Raw genomic sequence first — 8,503 nt, 5'->3', positions numbered from 1 at the left:
AGGATTGAGTTCAAAAGTGTGCTAGATTAATTTACGTATTTATTTCTGTTCATTGTCACCCTTATTGTATGAGAAGGCAGAAAGTACAGTAATAAAAAGGCCATTTTATTTATTTCGATCAAAATGTAAAATCTAATTTTAAACCAATCAATTTTATCCATTTAAGTCCAGACCAATTGGCATTAAAGTACATATAGAGATATTTTGAAATGTAGTGTTTTTGTTGCTTTGAAATATTTACGATGATGATGTGCAGGTGCATACAGAAACTACTTTCATCATTTCATGGAGGCAATGAAATGAAGAGCATGGATGTTGCCTCTTAGGATCAGGGCAGGATTACCACATATTTAGAAACACCTGATGTTTAACTCTGTATGGGTCAGGTCCAATTCTCTCTATGCTGGGTCAACACAGGAAACACTCTTAGCTGTAGGACATGAGGTTAAACATCCAGCATTTTGATCCTGCAGTCATCCTGCCAAAGATTAATCCATAATGCCTGTGAAATGGCTCTTTATCCAACAAGCTGTGCTGAAATAACACACATTGTTCCGTTCCCAAACACACTGTGGCTTTCCAATGACCCAGTGCTTCACCACTTCAGGGAGCCCACACGGCACTTGTTCTTCCAGCTGGAGAGGATGATTCATGTTCGATGATGTCAGCATGAAGATCCTGTCGGAGAACAATTTCACACCTGCAATTTATTAATAGAGACATTGCAGTATGGACATTTTTAAATAAACATTACAAACATCATCATTTTAATCACATATATTATTTTCATTGTCATCTTTCTATGAATTTGAGGAAAATACATTTTTGTTAAGAAAGGTGTCTCCTTCAAATCCTGAATTCCAAATGCAGAAAAAGACTTCTATAAGTACAATTCCATGGTGTTGCTCAGCTTTGCTGGTAACGTTTGGCTGCTCCCCAGTATTTTGAAGCATAGCTGAGGTTAATTGGTTGTGGAGGTAATCAGTTCATAATGTAAATATATTCCTCAGAAAATGATGAGACCTTTGTTTTCATAATTTCTCAGTGGACGCAATCTGCCAGTGTTGTAATTTTAAAACCTCATCAATATTTGGATAAAGAAGTAATTCCACATCCTCAGTTAATGGAATAAATAGTGAAGTAATCCCCAAACTGTGCCTGTATAAAAGTTAAATGTGGCGGCACATATATGCAAACCATGAGGGACTGAGCATACAAAATACACCCACGCAAACATACACCTTGACAATGTACCAGAAATTGTTCAGGCTGGTGCTCTCATCCGTCATTTTACATTATTAAGAGACAACACGAATGTGCGAGTGTGTGTTTGTGTGTATGCTGAATCTCTGTGCCTCCTGATCCCAGTGCCTTCACATGGAAGGAAGTGAACCTACGACGACACACACACACACACACACACACACACACACACACACACACACACACACACACACACACACACACACACACAAGCAAACAGGGGGGTTTGGTCTCCTGGGGGTTTGTATTCACAGGAGGAGCAGGCCACATCTATACATCCTGGCTTTATTTTGATTGGCTGCTCCCAACGTTGTCGTGTTTGATATGCATGGATGTACAGAATAGAATCTGCTTGTGTGCACGTGTGTGTGAATGTTTCCTGCATCCATGTGTATATGCTGTGTCCGTATAAAAACACTAGTAAAGGACAAAGCATTGTGCTCACTACAATGGGTGGGTGCGCACAACGATTGCATTACATTTGTGTAACGCAATCAAGATTGTATATACAGCACCTCTCTGTCTATCTCGTCTGCAGGAATTAGTATATGACATTGCACAGTTACCGATGAGTATAGAGACACACTAGAAAGTTCCAAGAAAGGTAACGCACCACACACTCTCTCCATCTCTCTCGCTCACACACACACACACGGGTCGAGGCCTAAGGGGTGTGGTTCCTTTCTCTAGCTATGAAAGAAAGGGGCAGGTCAGTGCTATAGATAGGGGCAGACAAAACAAACAACCTCCTCAACTCATACCCCCCCCCCCACACACACATACACACACACACACACACACACACACACACACACACACCAAAAATAGTGGCAGCGGGGCTTCAGGTCAGCAATAATCAGGAACATTACAGAGGGTAGGATAAGATAATTCATGTCCTTCCTCACTAAACTGGCTCTCACATTGCAGGGCAAACACGATATATTATTATTTTATTAGCGGTGAGTACAGAGGAGAAGATGACTCTATCCATGACAGCGTCAAACTTTAATGTATTTTTTACAAGGTGAATCAATAGTGTAGTAGAGAGTATAACTTCTGACTCAATCTCTCAATGATGTACAAGGGGACTTTTTTTTCCAAATGAATCCCAATTCATTCCATGTTTCTATATGATCCCTTTGTGTTAATTTTAAAGAAACTAAGAAACATGTAAGCTTGGCAGGAAAGCAATTTTAATGCCCAAATCTTATATATATAACAATTAGACACATGATCTCTCAGTTTATGTGAAAATCACTAAATTTGGAGACAAAATCAATTCACTGAACTGGAGCAATTATATGGAACCTGAACATAAACAAATTTACTCTCAGCAACTCTGCAGTAAATAAGGAAAAACTTGTCTCCCTGTGACCTGTATTCTGGCTTTTATTTAGTTTGCTATGCACTGTGAATATTTATTGAACAGCACAAACAAACATCCTTGCATCAGGTGAACCAGCTCATGCAGATACAGAGTATACAGAGGTGACATTGCAGCACATTTTACACACGACAGGTTTGTCTTTGCACAGCGTAGATGTGATAAGCTTATTAACGAGGGTGTTGAAGTATTCGTTCAATTAAAACTCTATGATAACCTGTTTGGTGAGACTTAGAGATCAAAGTTTCCCCATTTGGAAAATTGCACGTGGAGAGGATGATCACATGGTATGATGGTAGGCAGGGATAGCACAAGGATCAGATCTGAGATATTCATGCTATGGAGGATGTTGAGGATAGGACAGTATAGCATGATATACAAAATGATGAGACATCAAAGCTTACACAGACAATATTGGCAAAATTGCCATGACGACTGGTGCATTTATGGGCGAGCATGCTGAGGAGGAACTTGTTTTACTGCAGGGGGAACCACAATGTAAAGGATGCTACAGTGTGAATCCATGTAGGACAGATTAGAGTTACTGCATTACAAGCCATTAAAAACATCAATTATTAATTTAAAACAACGACTTAGGTAGCATTCACCTGCAGTGAAGCAGCAGCCAATCCTTAAATCTATACTGCATTAGTGGTTGCCATGGCAAAGGTCCTCCATCTTGCATCTATCCTTTACAGAAAGAGAGAGGCAATGTGCCCGCTGGTGGAAGTGGGAGTCAGAAGCAGTTGATCAAACTAGGTGACAGATATTCATGGATACATAGAACACCTGTGTGATGTATGAGCACTGAGGTCTATCAGTAAAAGCACACAAAGCTTCAATCACTCTGTATCCATCACACCTTTAATGCCACAGTGATGGATCATATCTACAGCTCGACACAATTGTTTCACACAAACCTATTGTAGTGTAATATCCCTCTTAAATATTATGTATGTGGTATTACTATTCTGGTAAATAAATAACAGAGTCTATGTGCTCAGTTTCAGTCAATGTGTTGATGAGAATTTTGTGCTGAATATCTGCAACAAGCTACCACAACTGACTGCTCCCTGATATTTCATTACATTTCATGATATCATTTTCAAATTAATCCCCACATGGAGTGATTCTGATTTGGTAAATGTACTCTACTTATTTCGCTCTATGTCCAAAGCGGTTTACGATGACCTCATATTCAACCATTCAGACACTAATTGCAGGGGCAAACCATGCAAGGAGCCAACCTGCACATAAGAAGCAGTCAGGGGTTCAACCCTAGTTCAGTTCATAGATGACTGCTCGACCATACCAAGACATGCCGGCAGTGATTTAAAGTTCATATCAGATGGATTATGTCAACAACTGCTCATTAAAGTCAGTCACATTTGAAAAACATGTCATTTTTGTCACATATATAACATGTCATTATTGCGGAGAAATAATTCTAAGAGGAATGTGTGAGACAGTGTCAACGTAAATGCCAGAGACCATTTTTTATTTTTTATTTGAAATAATAACCAACTATTAAAAAGCACAACTGAAGTCTGCTGAATTAAAAACATGTATGACCCTAATAAAGCAATCAGAACAGTATATTTATAATAACAATAAAGTGGGCAATTATGATATGATGAAGTATTTTTATGTGAAACCCTGCTTGTAGCACTGACACTGGCAGGGGAGGAATTATTGACTGAGACAGTGGATGTCTGATAAAAGCACACAGATCCCACCTGTTCAGTTTATTATCACAGAGTATATTTCCACTCGCTCTGTTATGTAATAATCCAATAATTGTTTGGGCAGTGGCAAGAAATTCAAGCAATAAATTCCGATGATAAAAAGTGTATCATATTTATCTAAACTCATCTTTCTGCAGAATAAAACAACAAATTGCACAGGCGGTTTCAGTCTAATCAATTAAGGAAGCCAATTGTCCCCGAATCCTTCCAACACTGAAAAGGACAAGGATGTTATGTACAGCCGATTAAGACTGAATACTCTATCATTAGCAAATCAATTGTGGTTATTATTCACATTTGGAATGGACTAAATTGAGGAAGAATTCATGACGCCTCCCCCTTCCCCAAACCCTGATACACTGACACCAATCCATAGTGTGACGTGCACAATCCTTTTTTGTACAAAGTATTTGGAATCGTCCCTTAACCTTGTCGTCTTGCTTTAAAGCAGCTTATAGACAACAATGTAAGGTTGGCCCATAGACAACCTTTAGGTTGACCCTTCATAGTTCTGACTGCGTGCATGCGGGTGCGAATGTGTGAGACAGAAAGAATAGACAACAGAGAAATCACACACACACACACACACACACACACACACACACACACACACACACAGAGAGAGCAATAGCTGCACTCATTCTGTTTACATAGAAGGTAAGGCATGAATAGCTGCACAGGCCTCAATCAAAGCTAATAGGGTGGAATGAAGCTGATAGAATGAATGGTGAACAGAAATTGCTCCTATTAGATTTGAAAAGGTATTTTGGCTTAACACACTTGTCTCAACGCTATCTTAGTCTCAATGTATGAAGAGCCTTCTGTATAAGACACTCTTCAGGACAAACAATAAGTGCTCCTGCTGATATTTTTGTCCATGACACAAGAAAGGGAAAATGTACAGAGAGCTGAAAGAATGTGATAGAAGCTGAAAGACACCATAGGTTGATTTTGTTATAATATTTCACAAGATAGAATTGCAAAGGCGGCATCGCTTTTAGTGCAGCTTGGAGTAGTTTCATATACTCAATCTAATGGGCTCTGCAGGAATGCATCTGAAAGCATCATAAATCTAATCTACAGAGCTCCAGCACAAAATGATACGCATACGTAATATAATGCAGACATGAGAAGTCTGTGCATGCCGCCTTTAACTGCTTTACTGGTTTTTAATCAAGGCTGATAGAACAATTGACAGAACCTGTTTAATGATTTTGTTAATAACATATCTGAAGTGATCTAGCATATTTTCCTCATAGACACTAAGATGCGTCCCAAACAATACACCCACATGGCCTTGAATTTATCCTGTCATATGCTGACAACCTTGTGCAGATTGTGTTTGAACTCGACAGAGGGATAAAATTCAATGAGGATGAATCTCATAAAAAAAGGAAGGAATGAAATGGACCTTGAGGATAAATCACTTTTATAGCTGAGTTGACAGTCACAGGACTTAAAAAATATAACAAATCTCATCATTTAGGTCTATTGATTTTAAGGTTAAGTAGATATATAAGTATATTATACCTGTAGAGATAAGAAATATGGAGCACAATAATATAATAAAGTGTTTACTATCTGTAAAGATAAGACACACGAAGCATGATAAGCAATATGGAAGAAGAAGCTTCACTTGAAATGATTAATCTCTATTATCTATCTCTATTTTTTATCAGCAGTACAGAGAACGGATGGATGATTTAATGTTAATCGCCCAACAGTCTGATCAAGAGAACACGTATTTCTCACTGAGACTTCAGTATATGTATCACTATATGAGTTGATATCCCTTATTGTCCCCTTAATAGACCTACAAGTCAAATCACAACACAAACGGGCAATACAGTATATGCAGATACTGTGAATGTGTTCTATTAATGTGTGTTTTGTGCTAAATATATATTTATATAGATGTTATCACAGTACAAGTGAAAGAAAACCAGGTCATATCTGATCTGGGCTTAACAATAATGATTTCCAGGTAATTCGTAATCAAATAATTATTGGAAGGTAATCATTTAAACATTGCAATTCAATTTGTTATCGGGAAATTGTGGAGGAAAAACTAGGATTCTAACTAACAACCACCTATAGAGTTTGAAAAAGCTACATCATTCAATTGCAGTACAGACTAAAAAATAGAAATTCAATAAAGTTGAATGTTATTATATTTATATTTTTAACTAATCTACATTATGTTTCACTATATATCACAGTGCAGTTAAGAGTCCTACACAAAAAAGCCATAATTTAAAAGAAATCATGCACTTTGCTATAAGCCTTTTTCTGAAAGCACAAATAAGAAAGCACTTCAAAGTCCCCACTGGCAGCCGAAGGGGGCGCTCTTCAGTTCGAAGGATGCAGTCCATCTTTTTTGACACATTTGAATTGTTTATATTTCTCAAAAAATTATTCGACTACAACTTCTACTACTTTTATTATTATTTCAAGTAATCATAATTCAATTGATATTAATCACCCTTTTACTTACTATAAAAACAACAACATTTTTTTTTATAGATTGCCAGAATTTGATGATACTCTATTAACAGAATCATCAATGCTTATATCATTTTGAGGAACTGACTTTATATTCTTTGTGGAATTTATTTTCCTACAAACATGATTTTGTACTGAAAGCTCTGAATGTGATGATGATGATGATGTGATTGATGAGAAAGATTTCATGATATGCAGCTTGCAATAAAACTGATCATCGTTTAGCACCCTGTGAAAGTGAACATTTGGCTTTTGGTTTATTTTTATTTCCTTCCTGGAATTAGTTTGACGTCTGTCTGTGATGAATTACTTGATAAATTTACCTTGCACAATTACCTTTCTATTACATTCCTATTATATAATACATAAAATGCCAAATAACACAAGAAGACATATTAAAAAAATATGTAAATGGTACAGATATTCAAAATATTTTATTTGAAATAATCTGACTGAAAGAAATCTATTTCAAAATGCTCAGAAACCAGATTTACAGCAATAAATATATCCAGATAAATAACCTACAGTACCTTTATTTTGCAGGCAAGTGTTTGAAGTTTCCATTTGAAGCTTTAAAACCACAAAACTACGTAGACTCCTCTCATGCCCACCCCTGGCAAAAACAAGTGGGATTCAAATGTGAAAACAAGTCTAAATATGTGACATTTGAATGCACCAAATTTGATATTGAGAGGTGACGCAATTATTTTGCACATATCAACACTGTATTGTAGAAATGTCTATGAAAGCGCATCAGCAGCGTCTACACATTGGAAGCTATAGAGGTGAGGGGGCCGGTAAACAAAGGTTGTGGTTGTCACTTTGGCTGTCTGTCTCACTGACCGCTCTGTTAATCCACTTAAGACACAATCGGCAAGAAACCCACTGATCTGATCTCTCACAATCTTATGCGACACATTCTTACCATTATAACATTAAAAGCTATTTTTTTTTCAGATGCTTTCCTTTAAAAAAAAAATGCCTGAAAATGAACGAATTGGATAAAGAAAAATGGATGGAAAAAGGCGTGAGTGGGTCATCGGGACAGAGTGGCGGTCTGTGTGATTTTATACGGTGTCTTCTCTCTCGTTCTCTTTCTACTCTGCATTACCTTAACAAAAGCCTCACACACACACATACATCCACTCCACCAGTGAGACAGAGGGAGACAAAATGGCTGAATAGTGATGGAGGGGCTGTGTGTTCCTTTATGTGTCGACTAATCAGCCAGCACTAACATGTGTCAACACTACACTCACACACTCCTCAGAATAGGGACATTGTCCCACAGACAGAGAGAAAAACTAATAGACACTCTTTCCATATCCTATTCGAAAAGAACAAATAGTGTATCATTTAGTAAATATCAGTACAATTATGGTGACAAAGAAATACGTTCAGGAAATTACATATATTGACTTTAACTGTCTTTTTAGGCGTTTTAGCCTGTGCTGCATATGTGCAATATATGTGCTTCTGGTGGAGGTTTTCTAATGACAGCTCCACTGTGGCAGAGGAAGGCTGGCCGACGGCAGCCTTTGAAGCCTGCTGCAGCAGCACTCATATTCTCCACCGCACGCACACATACACTGTCATCAGTATTCTGCCT

General features: G+C 37.6%; 1 long non-coding RNA gene across 1 annotated transcript in view; it reads right to left on the bottom strand.

The window, feature by feature from the left end:
* Window positions 1-282: 282 nt before the first annotated feature.
* The window catches only part of LOC143000797 (uncharacterized), a 46,546-nt gene continuing 38,325 nt past the window's right edge, over window positions 283-8,503 (bottom strand). Inside the window, exon 3 of the long non-coding RNA XR_012963658.1 lies at window positions 283-700. This is a non-coding gene — a long non-coding RNA (uncharacterized LOC143000797). The remainder of the gene's footprint in view (window positions 701-8,503) is intronic.

The sequence above is a fragment of the Genypterus blacodes genome, unplaced genomic scaffold (genome assembly GCF_046128005.1).
Source record: "Genypterus blacodes isolate CSIRO-AG114 ecotype Tasmania unplaced genomic scaffold, CSIRO-AGI_Gbla_v1 ptg000052l_1, whole genome shotgun sequence".
Classification (NCBI taxonomy): domain Eukaryota; kingdom Metazoa; phylum Chordata; class Actinopteri; order Ophidiiformes; family Ophidiidae; genus Genypterus; species Genypterus blacodes.
Note: the sequence above shows the minus strand (reverse complement) of the source record. Positions and strands in the feature narration are given on the sequence as shown.